General features: G+C 48.9%; 1 long non-coding RNA gene across 1 annotated transcript; it reads right to left on the reverse strand.

The window, feature by feature from the left end:
• Positions 1-1,772: 1,772 nt before the first annotated feature.
• On the reverse strand, positions 1,773-16,006 carry LOC125711961 (uncharacterized). The gene is made up of 3 exons (XR_007383169.1): positions 15,887-16,006; positions 15,545-15,687; positions 1,773-1,944 (listed from the first exon to the last, which is right to left on the reverse strand). It is a non-coding gene; the product is annotated as an uncharacterized LOC125711961 (long non-coding RNA).
• Between the last annotated feature and the right edge of the window lie 342 nt (positions 16,007-16,348).

Below are 16,348 nucleotides of genomic sequence, written 5' to 3' on the forward strand. Positions count from 1 at the left end.
GGAGGGGGTTACCACACCAGGAAGCGAGAGCGTGTAGAGCACAAAGCCCCCCTGTGGCCCCCCTGGAGAGAGCAGAAAGTTTGTTAAGGGCTCTGCATAAAGCACCCCCCCTCCAACTCCCAGCCCTGAAGGCCTGGGAATTAGACAGAAAATGGCTCTCAGACTCGGTGTGATTTTATCCCATCGATCCGGCCCTCGACCCCTCGGTTATACGGAGACCAGACTGGGCCCTTCAGAGACCAGAGGATTTTTATTGCGTTTCTTCTCCATGCTCTGGAAGGCATTTCTGTGAGACACATCCGTCAGCATAATGGCCAAAATCCGGCTGCCTTGTCCCGCAATTAAAAGTGAGAAATACTGCTGAATTGTTCTTGGTGCATATTGATAGTATGTGTGTGTGTGTGTGTGTGTGTGGGGGTGGGGGGGGGGGTCGTTATGTTACTGCGTCTTATCAAGCTGTATGGCTTCAGAAGACCAGTGCTGGGGGGGGGAGCTTCATTAGAGCTTTGTAATGTTCGCACCCCTCCCCCCATCCCCCACAAGGTATTCTTACCTTATTAATGTCCCTGTCTGCGCTGAGGAATCCATCGTGCAATCTTCTCTGCTACTGCTTTCCCATTGGCTGTGTTTGGAGGGGGTGAGACTTGGGTGTATGGGCAAGATTCTGAAGGTGTGGTTGATGTTGACGTCATGCCCCCCCCATGACCTGACTAACCATCCTGGCTGTCACTCCTGGTCCTGACCCTGATTCCTAATCACACCCCCCGTTATCACATTGGGCAGGTTGAGCAGTGCTCAGTACCATCAGCTTAGGATGGAACCCCCCTCCCCCAACTGGTTTATCCTTCAGGTGTCTGTGTCCAGGGCCCCCAGTGCAAATCCTCACCCCTGACGACCAAGACAATATGATCGTCACCATCACCACGCAATCATTCCCCAGGATGATATTTGTCCAAAATACCTCGATTCCTCATGCAAAAGGATGATTGTTATCACTTTAATATATGAAATGGCCAGTCGATTCCATCACAGGTCTGATAGGTGCTGCGCATGAAATGGATCCAATGTGTATAAACAAAATGCATTATTATTGTGATCATTATTATTCCCCGGGGGCTCGGCAGATGAACGCTGTCACACACCTGCGATGCCCGTGTGTGCTTAGCCGTCCTCTCCCTCCGGGGGTGGGGGGTCCATAATGTAATATATTCACTCCCCGCCCCCACAAACGGGGCCGTTACGTCGAGATTTCTCCCAGTGATGGATACAAGCGCCTTACAATGTCACATAAAAGGGTCCATAAGGAGTGTATCCCGTAAAATCGCCACATAGCCGACACCCCCGTACTCCCTACCCCCACCCCCAAGAACCTGCTTATTAAGCATAAGCGGAATGAAGCACCTGACCGATAAATGGCTGCCTGACAGAACCGACGGCGGGCCCCCCCCGGGTAGCCCCAAGGCTGCTTCCATCAACGTCCACCAGTGCAGAGTAAGAAGGAGATAATCTGTCCCACAGCACCCCCTGGGGAGAGGGGGCTTAAATATCAATCACCTCTATCATTTAAGGTGGGATGTGGGTCTACCAGTGATGGATGGTGCCCTTTCTCTGCCCCCTTGTCGGCGATGATGACCCAGTCAGACCCTATGACTTTGACACACTGCCCGATCAGGTGAACAGAGGAGCAGAAGTCAACATGATGTGTAGTTTGATGGCACTTTGTTCAAAGATGAAGGAGTAAATAATTAACACTTTATTTGATGTTGCTGTAATTGGTCTCACCCTGACCCACAGGCAAACAGTGATACTCAACATGAATCAAAGCAAACAGAGTCTGAAAGGGAAGTCCGATGATTACAGGCTGAAATGGGACCAGTAACGGCTCAGGATGAACCGTCAGTCACCCTCTTCTCTTCCTTTCCCACTTAGGCACCGTCTCTTCTGCTTAAAGATAAAATCATATTTATGAAACTGAGAAACCCTGACCAGAGCAAGGTGACGACAGCATGAATGTCGAGCCCAACAAACATGGGTGACAGTGGCCCTCCGGATACAATGTTTTTTGGCAGATCTAGGGAGGTTGACGCTGTGTGTATGCATTGGCGCTGAATGATTATTACATCATATATTGTTCAATTATGTGGCCTTATACACAAAAGGTTGTAGGAAACTGGCCCACAAACGCCATTCTAATGGAGTTAATTAAACCTGGAGTTCTGCACCCCAGAACCTTAAAGAGTCACATCAGAAACACTCGTCCTTGTTTTCCATCTCTCTTCTCTGGTTTGAAGCGGAGGATTCCCAGCCATGAGGCATGAGGTCTAACTACACCCCAGAGACCCATTGTGATGTCAGACGAGGTCCATGAACCTGTCACAGGCTGCTGTGATTGCCCTGGGGAATTCCCAAGAAACCACTATGTGCTTTCCCTTAAAATCACAGCGGACAACAAACCAGGAAGGATGACGTTAATAAAAAACTGTAGCTGGTTGAACATGGAATGGGGGGTTGGTAGGGGCTGCAACAGGACACCGTCAACAGCTCCTAGAGATTTTCCAGAATCTTCTTTCTGGTAAGATCCGGGCTCATTTCACACACCTTTACAAAAGCTTAATAAGAAAGACATTTAAAGTGCGTTTGTGTTTGCTCTGTCAGTGTGTGTTTGTCATGCATGGGTAAGTCAGCAGAAGCTGTTTGTCTGGGGTTTCCGCTGCCCATGTGAAAACGCAGGGATCATCCCTGCCATGACCTCGTCGACAGCAGCTGCTGCATCCAAGCCTGCTGATGAAAGCTGATCCACCCCCCCAATCTGGGAAAATTTATAACAACCGTGATATTTGGGACTGGCTACACTGGGTAATTCACAGGACATGAACAGGCCATTTGCACAAAGGCCCTACATAGCCTCTTTACACTGCATCAGCCAGGTAAATGCATCATTCTTGTTTGTCGAGATGGAACAATCAGATCGTTAAATGGCCTCATTTCTGCTGGGGACACTTCTAGAAATCATTCTCCTGGCTGGGAGGCTTTCAGCGGAGCTGCTGAAGACAGGGATGCAGAGGAGTGGCGTGCCCTGGGGACATGTGACATCACGCTCCCACATGACAAGCCTGCTCCATTATTTACAAACTACCCGTACTGTCTGCTCACATTTAAATCAGCGAAGATGCACTGGGTGGGGGGAGGGCTGGCTGTGGTCCTCACATCCCCAGGGTTTACTGTGTACAGGCAGTCTTGACCAAGTAACGTGTCCCACAAACCCTTAAGTCAAATCTAACGTAAATCAGCTTTACCTTCCCATACCACTCAAGAAGCCCTTTTTAGCAAAAGCCACTAAAAACAGCCAAAAATATAGTAATATATACTAAAGATCACATGTTAAATAAATGAAAGTCCCGAGTCCAGATTTACTAATGTTAGTTTTACCTAAATTGAGAGCTGCCTGTAAATGGAAAGCAAAGCAATTCCTTTCTCACACTCCCTGGAAGTGATTCCATCTTAATCCCCTGTTTTTCACATGTATGATGAGGGAGGGAATCTTATGACGGGACGACAGCATGAGTCAGTGATGGAGGCTGAGGGACCGAATGGCCTTTTTAATGAAGATCCAGGCAGCTAATTCCCCCAAGGACTCTCTTACAATAGGGGTGGTAGTGGCAGTTGGAATATGACTGGGGTAAAAGCAGGTACTGATAACCGCCCCCCCCCCAAAAGACTGTGCTCTCCCTTCACCTCCCTCCCTGAGATTTAATCATATAATTTGTGTGTTACTATAAAGTGGAGTGGGGGCAGGTCTCTGCATCTAGGCTGCTTCCTGTTTAAACACTTCATAATTAACGCAGGTATCCCATAATGCACGCGGGGAGTCCATTTTGAAAATTAAAGGGGAAATGTTTTCATTTATTTTCATTTCTTAAATGTTTGCACAGTTGAACAAAAACAAGCCGGACGTCTGAGCAGAAAGGAGCCGATTTCACATTACACTGCTTATAACAGCATACATGCCAGTACACTTTCATAAAGCTTTCATGCTACAAACGCTTTCTGCAGGATATAATTAAAGGGATTTTTCTCATTTTAACCCGTTATGGGTGAGCATGCTTCACCCAGGGAAATCTGACGCATCACATCATACTTTTTACATGTATACACATACTGCTATTTCCAGAAGTATTAAAAAGTACAATTTATTTTTCTCCTATTTAGCATATGATCTTAGTTTACTCTTTATCTATTTCAGGGGTCACCAATCTTTTTGAAACTGAGAGCTACTTCATGGGTACTGAGCCATACGAAGGGCTACCGGAACAGACTTTACCTAAACTTATTATCTAAACTTCATGTATAATAAACATGTTTTAAATGCTTTTTTTTTAGATATCGTCATTTTCAAATCTATGTAAATGCAAATATGATTAAAGAAGAGTAGCAACAGGATAAAATAAAATTTTAGACGCTGCTAACTGGAGAGTTATCTATACTCTCTATACTATACTCTCTATACTATCTATACTATACTCTCTATACTATCTTTCTGCAGAAGCAAGCCAGCATAACTGTGTCTATGACAAATATGGCTACGTTCACACTGCCATGCTGAAGTGACTCAAATCGGATTTTTTGCCTTAATGTGACACAGATCTGACCTTTTCAGGGCCATGTGGACACGCATATCTGATCTTTTCAAATCGGATTTGTGTCACTTTCATATGTGGTACTAAATCGGATACGTATCCGATCCGATATGCATCCGATGTTTGAATGTGAACGCTCAGATCGGGATTCATGTGGCTTTTTGCTTATACGCCTGCGCTGACATCATCAGCCTGCGCCGGGAGGCTCGTACCCACACATCTCTTGGTGCAGCAGTTCCAGCAATAACTGCTAAAACAGAAAAAGCTGGCTGCCTGACTTTTATTCTCCTTTTCGACCCGCGTAAAAATGTATCAATGTGCGCATGCCTGACGTTTCGGAGGTTCACATTGCAGTCAGATACAGGTCACTTGTAGTCATGAATGTGAACCGTCAAGATAGATAAATCCGATCTGAGCAAAAAATTGGAATTCAACGATGTGGCCGGCAGTGTGAACGTAACCTAAAGTCATGAATCCTGAAATCTGAAGAGGGATTGTTTGATCCCTGGATGGTCAGGCAGAGAAATCTTGGCACGATCCTTCCAGCTCCTCACTTTCCCCATTTCCAACTTTCATCCTTTGAGAAACGACTTCCAATCAGGGAATTTAACCTCTGACCGCAATCACCAGCCGCACCACACCGTTGCCCCGGCAACTGCGGCGGCCAGTTCGAGGTGTGCTGGGCGCAGACCGTCCTGTACATACAGTGATTCCACAGCACACCGATGTGCCGGCAGCCTGGTGTGGGGGGGGGAGGGCTATTATCCTGAACAGCCCGCTGAATAAATACCCCCAAATGGGTGGATACAGTAAACTGGCAAATAATGACAGCAACCAAAGGTGGGGGGGGGGGGGGGGGGGGGTGTAGTGTCCCAGGGCCAAAGGGGGGGCACCGGCTGATCAATACTGTTCTGCAGGATGCTGTTTGCTGGATTGCGGGGGGGACAGTCAGTGTCTGAAGAGGACAGACGCAGCAGTGCGGTGACTTACAGGGAGGGGCCTTTCGATTGGTTACACATCACAGGCAGCGCGGAGGGCCACTGCGCATCCTAAACAGAGATCAGAGATGGGGGGGGGCGGGGGAGCCACAGACGTGTAGACAACAGCTCTGAACTGTCCCCTCCCCCCCCCCCCACGCTGCACCCATCACATCCACTCACCTTCACCACTCCTGTGCCTCCTGCCCCTTTAAATGTATGTGAAGTGATATTTGACCCCGCCCTGCCTGCACCCCCTCGTAAAACACACCCGCACTAAGGCACCCATGCGAACACGAACACCACACAGATATACATACAAAGACATCCCCAAGGACGCGCCCCCCACCACCTCGTGTGACCTTCAGCCGCGGGAGGAGTACTCATCAGTATGCCAGGTCGGGTCTTGGTGCGGGGCGCTGCAGTGAGCTGGCCTCCCAGAAGAGGGCGCCTCGCGCTGGGATGGCAAGGACGTCCCGCAGCCCCAGGAGGTTAGTAGAGCTTCCGTTCCCTCCTGGGGTCCGTGGAGAAACGACTACAGAAAAGTGAGAGGTGGGTCCCTTTGAAAATGCCTGTGGCACGTGGTCCAGAGGCAGGAATGGAGTCCTGTGCCGCCCCCCAGCGCCCTGCAGGAGCCGGAAGGGGTCCGACAAACTTAATAACTTTAGTCAAACAGTGGAGATGGGCGTCTTGAAGCTGCAGTTCGAACCACAGGAGAGAACCCCCCCCCCCCCCCCCAATGAATGGAGGCGGGAGCGGGGACAGGTCTCTAACGCTTACTCAAACAGCCCAGCAGGCTGATGAATAATTACATTTCTTACAAACAGTACATTTAAATTAAAGTGATGAATAATTGTTTATGTAAGAGACCTGTTTGTAGAAACAGTTTAAGCAATCAGCATGTAAGCATGCAAAAAGCGGACAGCAGGCAAAGGAGGGAGTCGTTATGCTAATTACGTTAAATGTTTTAATTAACGTGCTTGTTTGAGTCTCAGGCCAGCTCCTCTGATGCGAGAGCGGTGAGCTCAGCGCCGTGAGACCACAGCACCACAAACCTGGGCGGAAAGCCATAAGCCAGCCGACGTGGTGTCCACGCGAGTGCCGAGGACCCCGGCGATAGGCGACCACACCGTTTGCCCGATGGCACGCGGCCACTCAGTGAAGCAGACGGAGAGGAAAGGCTGAGCGACCGTCCCCACGTCCCCCGTTCCTCCCGGGGAGTTTTACTCAGGCTGCAACAGCACAAGATTTCTGCTGTGAGCTGCACTCCTCGCTGAAAATATCAGGGACGTTTTATATGATTACCGCCATGTAATTCACATTCCACATGCATAAACCGCAGAGGATGCTTCATGAAATTAGTGTGTATGCATAAAGCCTGCTGATTATTATGGGGTGGCAAGCTCTCTCAGGCAGCTGCGCTAATGTATAATCTGCCTCTAATGTCTGTACAAATGTTCGCTTTGTAAATGACTGACGTCTCCTGATATAATTTTCCCTTCAGCCTCCTTCCTTAATTTCATAATTAGCTCCCAGCATTTTTTTTATTTTATATATTATATATATATATATGATTTATTTTTTTTTTAAGAATGAAGTACATCTGAAGATTCAGCTAATCGGAACAGGCTGCGTATCGGCGCTTTGTTCGGCATTTATAATGCATAGAATTAAATGCTTTGTGCCGCGATCGACGGGGAAGGATAGAAAATGGACCCCCCCCTGTAAACGGAAGAGCCAGACAGTTACCCCCAGATCCTTGGTGCTCGTATGTCTTGCAGGTGGAGGACCGGCGGAACCAACAACAGTGTTTACTACTACTCAAATCATGCATTTGCATGGGGCCCCTGAGGTTTTGGGGCCCCCTGTTGGTCACAAAGAGTCACTACACTTGAGGGGGAGGAGTGAGACCCTGGAGATAACGAACCATAACAGAGCCATAGTACTGGCCGCCCCCCACACCGTGAAGAGCCAGTACCCAGCAAGGGGGGGGGGGGGGGGGGTTCTGAGAGGCACAATGCATGTCAGTATTCAGAAGGTTGTCCTGCCACCGCCAGCTGTTTCCTTCCATAGCTGCTTTACTCCTTGTAATTGCTTAACGAATTGTTCTGTTACTCTCGAGGTTTATACAGCTCATACTAAATGGCCCCTCCTTCGCCCCCCCCCCCCCCCACCCACCCCATCCAGCCCACAGCCTGTCATCCTCCTGGCGTGTCAGCTTCTCCTCTGCATTTTTCACAGGCCTGGAGGGCGCCCCCTGGCTTCGGGGCGAGGCATATCAGGGTTCATTTGCTCTCATCAAATTCACGTGCCTCCGCCAGAGCCAGGATCTAACGGAGGAAAAGACGCCTGCCTCGCCTGGCGCCCCCAGCAGGGCCTGGAAAGTAAAGCGCCTGAGCGATTATTCACCCACCCCGAGCCGCCCCTCGGTGCCTGTCGCATGCATGGAGCCTCCTGCCTTAAACGCGACCGCGGGATGCTATCCGCCGCCATCTGGTTTGGGCTCCTCTGAGGCAAAGCAGACCCTGAGGAAAAGGAGCTTCACTCCATATCTGACCGGCCCTAGATAGTAGAAGCCACTTTCATGCAGTGAGACACGGCATTTATTTTTGTACACTTAACGAAATCACACTTGTTTGCAACTAAATAAATTATATAAACAGAATCCAGGTTGTAATCCTCGAGAAAGAGACAGACACTGGGGGGTAACATCCTAATGATGAATATTTCCTTCTATAGATTTACTCCACCCTGCTTACAAGCCCCACCCATCCACGAGGCTGTGCTTATATTTTACGGCCCACCCATACTAAAAGCCCCACCCTTGCCCCAACCCTATTGGGCGATGCGTGCTTCTGCACATACCCAGTGTGGGGTGCATTGCTGTGACCTGAAGCCATCATGACTCCCCCCCCCGCCAAAAAATATGTGTACAGTTTAGCTGTGAGGAAGAACAGCGCATGTTATACAGTGCCATAAATATGTAATTTATCTGCCTGGCTAAACACAGAAACTCCATGGCATTAGCACCGTTCTTCTGCTCTGCTTGTAATTCCTGAATTTTTAATCTCGGCAGGAGACACCAAACGCAAACGGTATTCCGACTCACCTACACCAAACGCAAACGGTATTCCGGCTCACCGACACCAAACGCAAACGGTATTCCGGCTCACCTACACCAAACGCAAACGGTATTCCGGCTCACCGACACCAAACGCAAACGGTATTCCGGCTCACAGACACCAAACGCAAACGGTATTCTGACTCACCGACACCAAACGCAAACGGTATTCCGGCTCACCGACACCAAACGCAAACGGTATTTCGGCTCACAGACACCAAACGCAAACGGTATTCCGACTCACCGACACCAAACGCAAACGGTATTCCGACTCACCGACACCAAACGCAAACGGTATTCCGACTCACCTACACCAAACGCAAACGGTATTCCGGCTCACCGACACCAAACGCAAACGGTATTCCGGCTCACCTACACCAAACGCAAACGGTATTCCGACTCACCTACACCAAACGCAAACGGTATTCTGACTCACCTACACCAAACGCAAATGGTATTCTGACTCTTACAGAATCAGACCACTGGATCCGAAGCCCATGTTTCTTTGGGATAAGAGGTCATAAGGAGCAGGTAGCATGGGAGTCAGGCTCAGTGCAGCAAGCGGCCCACCTGCGTATGTGTGTGTGTGTGTGTGTGTGTGTGTGTGTGTGGGGGGGGGTCAGGCACTTTTAAGAAGGCAGTGTCGATGAATAGACTGGCAGGTGCCCTAAGGTGTTTATGGAGGGGGTGGGGGTGGTTTGTATGACCTGTGTCCCTAAGAGGAGTACGGTCCTCTGTCCATGGCCCCCACCCTCGCTTTACCATACTTGGACTCACCCCCAACTCGCCGTAATGAGCCCGCCTTTAACCATGGAGGTCCGGGCCCAGACGGATGATGTCATGCGAATGACAGCTTGAAGGCAGACATGTGATGTCAGCAGGAGTGTGAGCCTCCCTGCACTACTGTTTACAGAGACCCCCCCCCCCCCCCCCCGAGATCCTGAGAATAAGGCAACAACCAGAAACTGAAATACCTGACGTACCTCCTCCCTCACAGAGGAAAACGGAGACATCTGTTTATTCTCTCTCTCTCTCCCTCCAGTCTTCCAGATCCTGCTCCCTTCTTCATGCGTCCACTTCCCTGTCTAACATCTAACAAATACAAATCACTTACTTCCCAGTGGTCTGACAGAGCTACACTCTACGGCAGATTCAGCGATCACCACCCGAAAGGTAAAGGTCGTACTGTCGATTCGGACGGATTCCCTCCGCAGGGATCCTCGCAGCAAAAAAGAATCCCGGCATGGCCGCACAAGCGCAAAACTAAGCGCAGGTGTTGCGGCGAGAGAGTGAATGACAGAAGTTCTTCCTGCGGCGCCGGGGACATAGTGCCGTTCCGGAACCCCTGCCCGCCCCTGCGGCTCCCGGCATTTTCCGAGCAACGCTTCATCTAGCCCCGACGACAAGCCTTTAAATGCCTCCCGTGGGGGGGTACGGTTTGTGGCAATGAGAGCTCATAAACACGCCGGCAGACCCTGACATGCGACTCCCTTAATCCCCCCTGCTCCTCGAGCAGCATTAGGGATGAAACAACGAGGACGGCTAAGGGACCCCGGACTGCCCCAGCGCAAATTACAGGGATAGAGAGCAAAGCCTTAGAAAGCCGCTTTTTTCAGCTTAACAAAGTCAAACGAACTATAAATACACCAATTAAGCTTGAGTTGAGAGCGCGTAATTTAGGCCGCAAACATTTCCACTGGTAAGAGCGAAGGCAGAGAGAGGGAGGATTGAAGGTGTACTAATGACGAAGAGCCGTTCTCCACTGTGACTCTGAAATAGCTGGTGTGGCTCGCAAGTAGAATCGAGAGAAAATGAGGATATAAAGTAGTATTCATTCATTTTCTGTTCCTGCTTGTCCTATATTCAGGGCGGCGGAGGAGGAGGGGGAGTCCAGGGCCTATTCCAGAAGCTATGGGCACAAGGCAGGGAACAACCCAGGATGGGGGGCCAACCCGTCACGAGGCGCATCCACACCGAAAGGCAGCTGGGTAACTTCCATTCACCTTAACATATTTTTGGATGGTGGGGGGGAAAAGCACACAATGACATGGGGAGAACATGCAAACTCCACATACGGAGCCGGATCCATGGCAGAGACTCGAACCCGAGTGCCAGAGGTGTGAGGCAGCGGTGTTCTGATGGATAATGTGAGACGGGATTCAAACGCAACCAATGATGTGACTCCCTTTGCATCACATGATCGTGGATGACTTGGTCCAGACATCCATCTCTCATATCTGGGCTTCGCCCAACCTGGGCTCAGAATTGGGAGGCCGAGTGCGAATAACGGCCGTCTGAGGACGGCTTCGGTCTGCTGGTGCCACTCCCAGTCAGGTGCCAGAGCTAACAGGACGGCACATCAATAAGCTTTTAGCAAGGAGGCTAGGCGAGAGATGGAACTTTCAAACCCCACCCCAGCCTCCACCTGTCTCTAACACACACACACACACACACACACACACACACACACACACACACACACACACACACACACACAGCAGCCAAATTCTCTTCCCATCAGAAAACAGCTCCAGTCTGCCATGTTTACTTCATATTTATTTCATTAGTATTTATCTGCTACTCACCACCCCCACAACACAAGCTGTAAGTGTGAGCTTGGGAAATACTCACAAGGGGGTAAACAACACACACACACACACACACACACACACACACACACACACACACACACACACACACACACACACACACAGTCATTTCTCCCTCTGCTCCCATTTGTTAAGTTCTGCATTAATTAACTTTCAAAACTAGCATGTGATTCTTGCCAAAACAACGACTGTTTTGAAATTAAATTGAACCACCGAGTTACATCCAGAAACATGAGTCACACGGTTCCTTATTACTTTCTCTAAATCAGTCGGATTGGTCGCATCACGCGGTCCAGCTTCGAGATGGCGGCTGTTAGGGCCACGTGTTCGCTAAAGCAGACGGTCAGGCGTGAGAGGAACCAGCAGCCAGCCAATGAGAGAGCGCTAAGCGTAAGCGCTACCAGCAGTTAGCCTTTAGCGTGTCATGTCACTCCATATGGTGACGGCTGACTGATGTCTCGTGCATTAAATGCATTTCAGCTATATTCAGCTAAGGCAGGCAGGCACACATGCGCACGCACACACACACACACACACACACACACGCAGGCACACACACACACGCACGCACGCACACACGCAGGCACACACACACACGCACGCACGCACACACACAGGAGAGCATCGCAGCTCTGCTCCACCTGAGCATCTTTTTATCTTTGAACGCTTAATGAAAATTAGCAGAAAAATCCGTAATGTCAGAGATCGAACGCCTCACAGATGACACACACCATCTGCCACTGTCATCGCCCAGCCCTCCTCCTTCATCCCCCCGCTTTCTCTGCCTTTTATGCCTCCCTCAGGTGCACACAACCCTGCTCTTCCTCTCCAGCAGACCAGACAATTTGGCTTTTTATGGTCTATTAATTTTTAGAAATAAAAGGTAATCAGTATTTTCTTAAAGCCCATTCAGCTTAAAATCTTCCCAGTACTCATATGTTACAAACTCTTCTCTTTAAACAACTTCTGTTTTCAACATAGATCATCGGTCTTGACCTACTGAGACTAGCCAGTACAGATAGATGCGATTTTGATTAGCACATGTTTCCTTTCTGAAATAGTAACTGGAAATGACGAAACACACCAGCAGCTTCACCAGCATCTTCTGATGAAGAGAATGTCACTCGTCACCAGAGGGCTGGAAGGTCCACACTAACCCATCAGCACCTGCCCAGGTAACAGGGAGACGCCTCTGCTGACAGGAGCATCGCAAAGCAGCTGGGGCCCAGGACAGCCGTCATCAGAAAGGATCATATTTATACAAATGTAAATGTAATATAATCAATGGTCACACAGAAAAGATCTGTCACACTCTACAAGGCGTAACTGGAAAATGACCGGAGAACCTGGACTAGTGGCTGTATTAATGATACTGTTCATTCACGATGGAAAATTAAGCTGAAAAGCTGTGTTTCATAAATCAGGAACCCCAGAAGAGGCCGACAGGACAGACATCTCACTGATGGTTTACACACTCATTTTGGAGGTAGAAGCCGCTGTGCGTGTGATCAGAAGGTTGCTGCTTCAAGCCCAGCTTTGGCAGAAAAGTCACATGTCTCTGGGCCCTTGAATGAGGCCCTTAACCCCCAGCTCCATTGGTCTTGCTATGGGTGGATGCCCTTCGCTACCAGGCTTGTCCTCACCTATATGTGTGTCATGGAGAGCAAAATGGGGTAGGTTAGAAGAGAATTTCTCCATAGGGATCAATAATCTGTCATTATTGTAATTGAGCAGAATAAGTTACCTAAAGAGACTGGAAAAGGGTACAACAGCAGAGTCCGTTTTGGGATTTGAACAGGTAACCTTTGGGTTATGAGCCGAGTCCTCAGAGATTGGAGATTAAAAGGTTGCCTGTTTGGTTAGTAATTTTATCGGGTCTGGCAGGCACCGCATGAGCCAGAACCGGAACCCACAGTGATGACGGAACATTCTGAAGAGAGATTCCTGTGGGTCTCAAAGCCCTGGAGATGGAAGAGGAGGGGAAACGGGCCGAGGAAGTGAGCTGGAAAGAGGCGGGAAGTCTTAAAGGAAGACGGGAACAAACAGCAGAGAAGCAGCTGAATCCCAACATGATAACAATGAGTGGTAAGACTGGCCGTCCAGCCCACTATCGTTTCGGTTTGATTTGGACCTAAAGCTACAGTCAAAGTCAAAACGTGAGGCTGGGGTTGAGGGGGACGGGGGGTGTTATTCACTGGCAGGAATAAATCTGGTGGCAGAATGATTTCTGGAAGCCTAACTTGCCTGTCACGGTTTGCGTCATGGTGTAGAGATTACTTATGGCATGGCTAAATCAGGCTAAATAAGTGTGAGAGATTAATGAGGCTGAACACCGGCTGACCCTTTTAATCAGACTGTCCCCCCCCAAGCTGAGGGTCAGGGAGCAGCCTTAAGGCAGACACACGCTCACTCCTATTACACGCCTGGCCGTGACAGCTGTGGACGTTCCCATTTGGCTGGTCCACATGCCCAGCCCCAAAACTCACTAGCCCTCCCTCCAGTTTTACAGCTGCACAGCCAATCTCTCCCTGATTTAGCCACATAGCTTAGATTAAGCCCTAAGACTCATAAAACTGCCTTGGGTGGGACATGCACGGGGGGGGGGGGGGGGGAGCATTCCCATAATGCTCTACTTTTAAAGAAACACACGCATATACAGGTGAGAGCAAAGCATGGGGTCTGAGCGCAGGGCCAGCTATCCATCCACCACCCCCCAAAGCATTTTTGGGGGTGAAGGGTCCTTCTTAAGGGGCCCAACGGCGATGTGGCTACTCTGCCAAGCCCACGATTCGAACCGGCGACCTTTCAATCACAGGCAGCTAACCCACTGAGCCACACCTGCTGCCTTTTTGGGAGAAGCGGTCCATTCAGAGGGAAAATGTAAACATCTGAAAAGCATGAACCTTTGACAGCCGCAGGAAAAGTGCTACACGCTTCAGTCAAGAAAGCTGACGGAGACTCACAGTGGGTGGGTGACCAGTGCCAGACTGCTGGGTTAACACACACACACACACACACACACACACACACACACAGTATCCAGAACTGCAAGCTCCACCCACTGTTTGGTGATTTTTTTAATTTATTTTTTTTAAACCGGCGCAGGAAATGTCAGTGCCGGCAGAAAAACCTTTTACTGCAACTTGCAATTAATGCGCTGCCAAAAAAAATTATGCATGCCTTTTCCAGATGTCACTCATAAAACAAATATCTCATTAAGCAGAAAAGCAGAAATTGATCATATAATTAATACACGCGAGTCCTCTTTGTGCAGAACACCCAGCCAAGCAGCACCAATAAATTCGGCGGCGGCTCGTACATGATTGAATTATTTAAATGAATGGTTTGTTAGAGTCTAACTTATATTTTATGGTGATTAAAAGACTTGACAATGTCTCAAAGATGACTCAGAAGATCACAGCATTATATTAGACGACTGGAAGGGATTATTATTATTAACAACAGGGCAAATGGCAGCACTGCCAAACTGCAGTTCAGTGTGAGCCACTTGGTACATTTGTCAGCCAGCAACCCACAAAGGGCATGATGTAGAAAATGAAAGGGCTTCGACTGCTCACCAACAGCTGGCTTCAGCACCACAGCTGTCGTAACATGCCGATTTGTGACCCCCCCCACAGAGCAGCTAGCGGTCAGACGCACTTGTGTGTGTGTTTGTGTGTGAGATTCTGCTTTTAAAAACTCAGCAGGTACCGTTTCAGCTCAAATACATTCTTTAGCTCATTGCTGTGCTGATAGCTACTTTCAGTTATGAAAGATGCAAGATCCACACACAGCACCCCCCACTGCCCCCCCCCCCCCCGACAATTCGGCAAAGTGTGTATGTATTTGTGTGTATCTATGTGTGCGTGTATGTATGTATGTATGTGTGTGTGTGTGTGTATGTATGCGGGTGTATGCATGTGTGTGTATGTATGCAGTTCATGTATGTATGTGTATGCATGTATGCACGTGTGTGTTTATGTATATGTGTGTGTATGAATATGTGTGTGTGTGTGTATGTGTGTGTGTATGAATATGTGTGTGTGTGTGTGTGTGTATGTGTGTGTGTCTGTGTATGTATATGTGTCTGTGTATGTATATGAATATGTGTGTGTGTGTGTATATGTATGTGTGTGTATATGTATGTGTGTGTCCTTTCAAGTTCCCAGCAGCTGCTTTGGGCCCCAGCATTACTGTCACCTCATCACTTCAGGCCGAGTGCCCCATCTGTGTCACATCCGGAGAATCGTGCATTTCTCATGTCTGGGGTCCCCTGGCATAGTTGGGCTCCAAAATGCCCTGAACCACATAGCAGGGAGCAGCCGCACCGTCCCATCCCAGGGCTGAAAAGGCAAAGGGCCCAGGCTGTCGCTTAAATATTCATCACTGTCTGGTTCACTCCTCGCTAATCGCTGCCTCTATTTCCGAACCTTTACCATCACTGTGCTCGTCTCGCCGATAACTGACATCTATTTCAATTTTACAGCCAGTTATTAATTTGACATACAGGTTTTCCTAGCTGGACCGCCACGCAGTTTTTACCTTCAAACGGCGACAGCGGCGTTTCTCTTTCCCATGCGCCCAAAAAGACTTTAATCGTCGCTGAGGGATGCAGCTGTTGGCCCTTTAGCGAGCCTGACGCATGGACAGGCCGCGAACATCAAACCGCTCCGATTGCACCATGCAAATGAATGCATCGCTAATTCGCCCCGCTTTTAATTAAATCGTCCGCCAATTAGTCCGGGTAGCAGGCGGCTGACGGTAATGCGCACGATGGAGCAATGTTTCAAAGATAAGATCGCTCTCTCCCCACTTTACAAAACAGACTAAGAACAAAAGGCATATATAGTGATATTTTATACTTATACCGGTGATCGAATTATAAACTGTCCACGCTTAATTGATTATTGAATTACATATATAATAGAATTAAAACGCAGGTCTTTGAATAATTGCTTTTGGGTTCGTTTAAAATGCACAGTTTTAGGGGGGGGGATATACCAA

The sequence above is a fragment of the Brienomyrus brachyistius genome, chromosome 17, assembly GCF_023856365.1.
Source record: "Brienomyrus brachyistius isolate T26 chromosome 17, BBRACH_0.4, whole genome shotgun sequence".
Taxonomy (NCBI): domain Eukaryota; kingdom Metazoa; phylum Chordata; class Actinopteri; order Osteoglossiformes; family Mormyridae; genus Brienomyrus; species Brienomyrus brachyistius.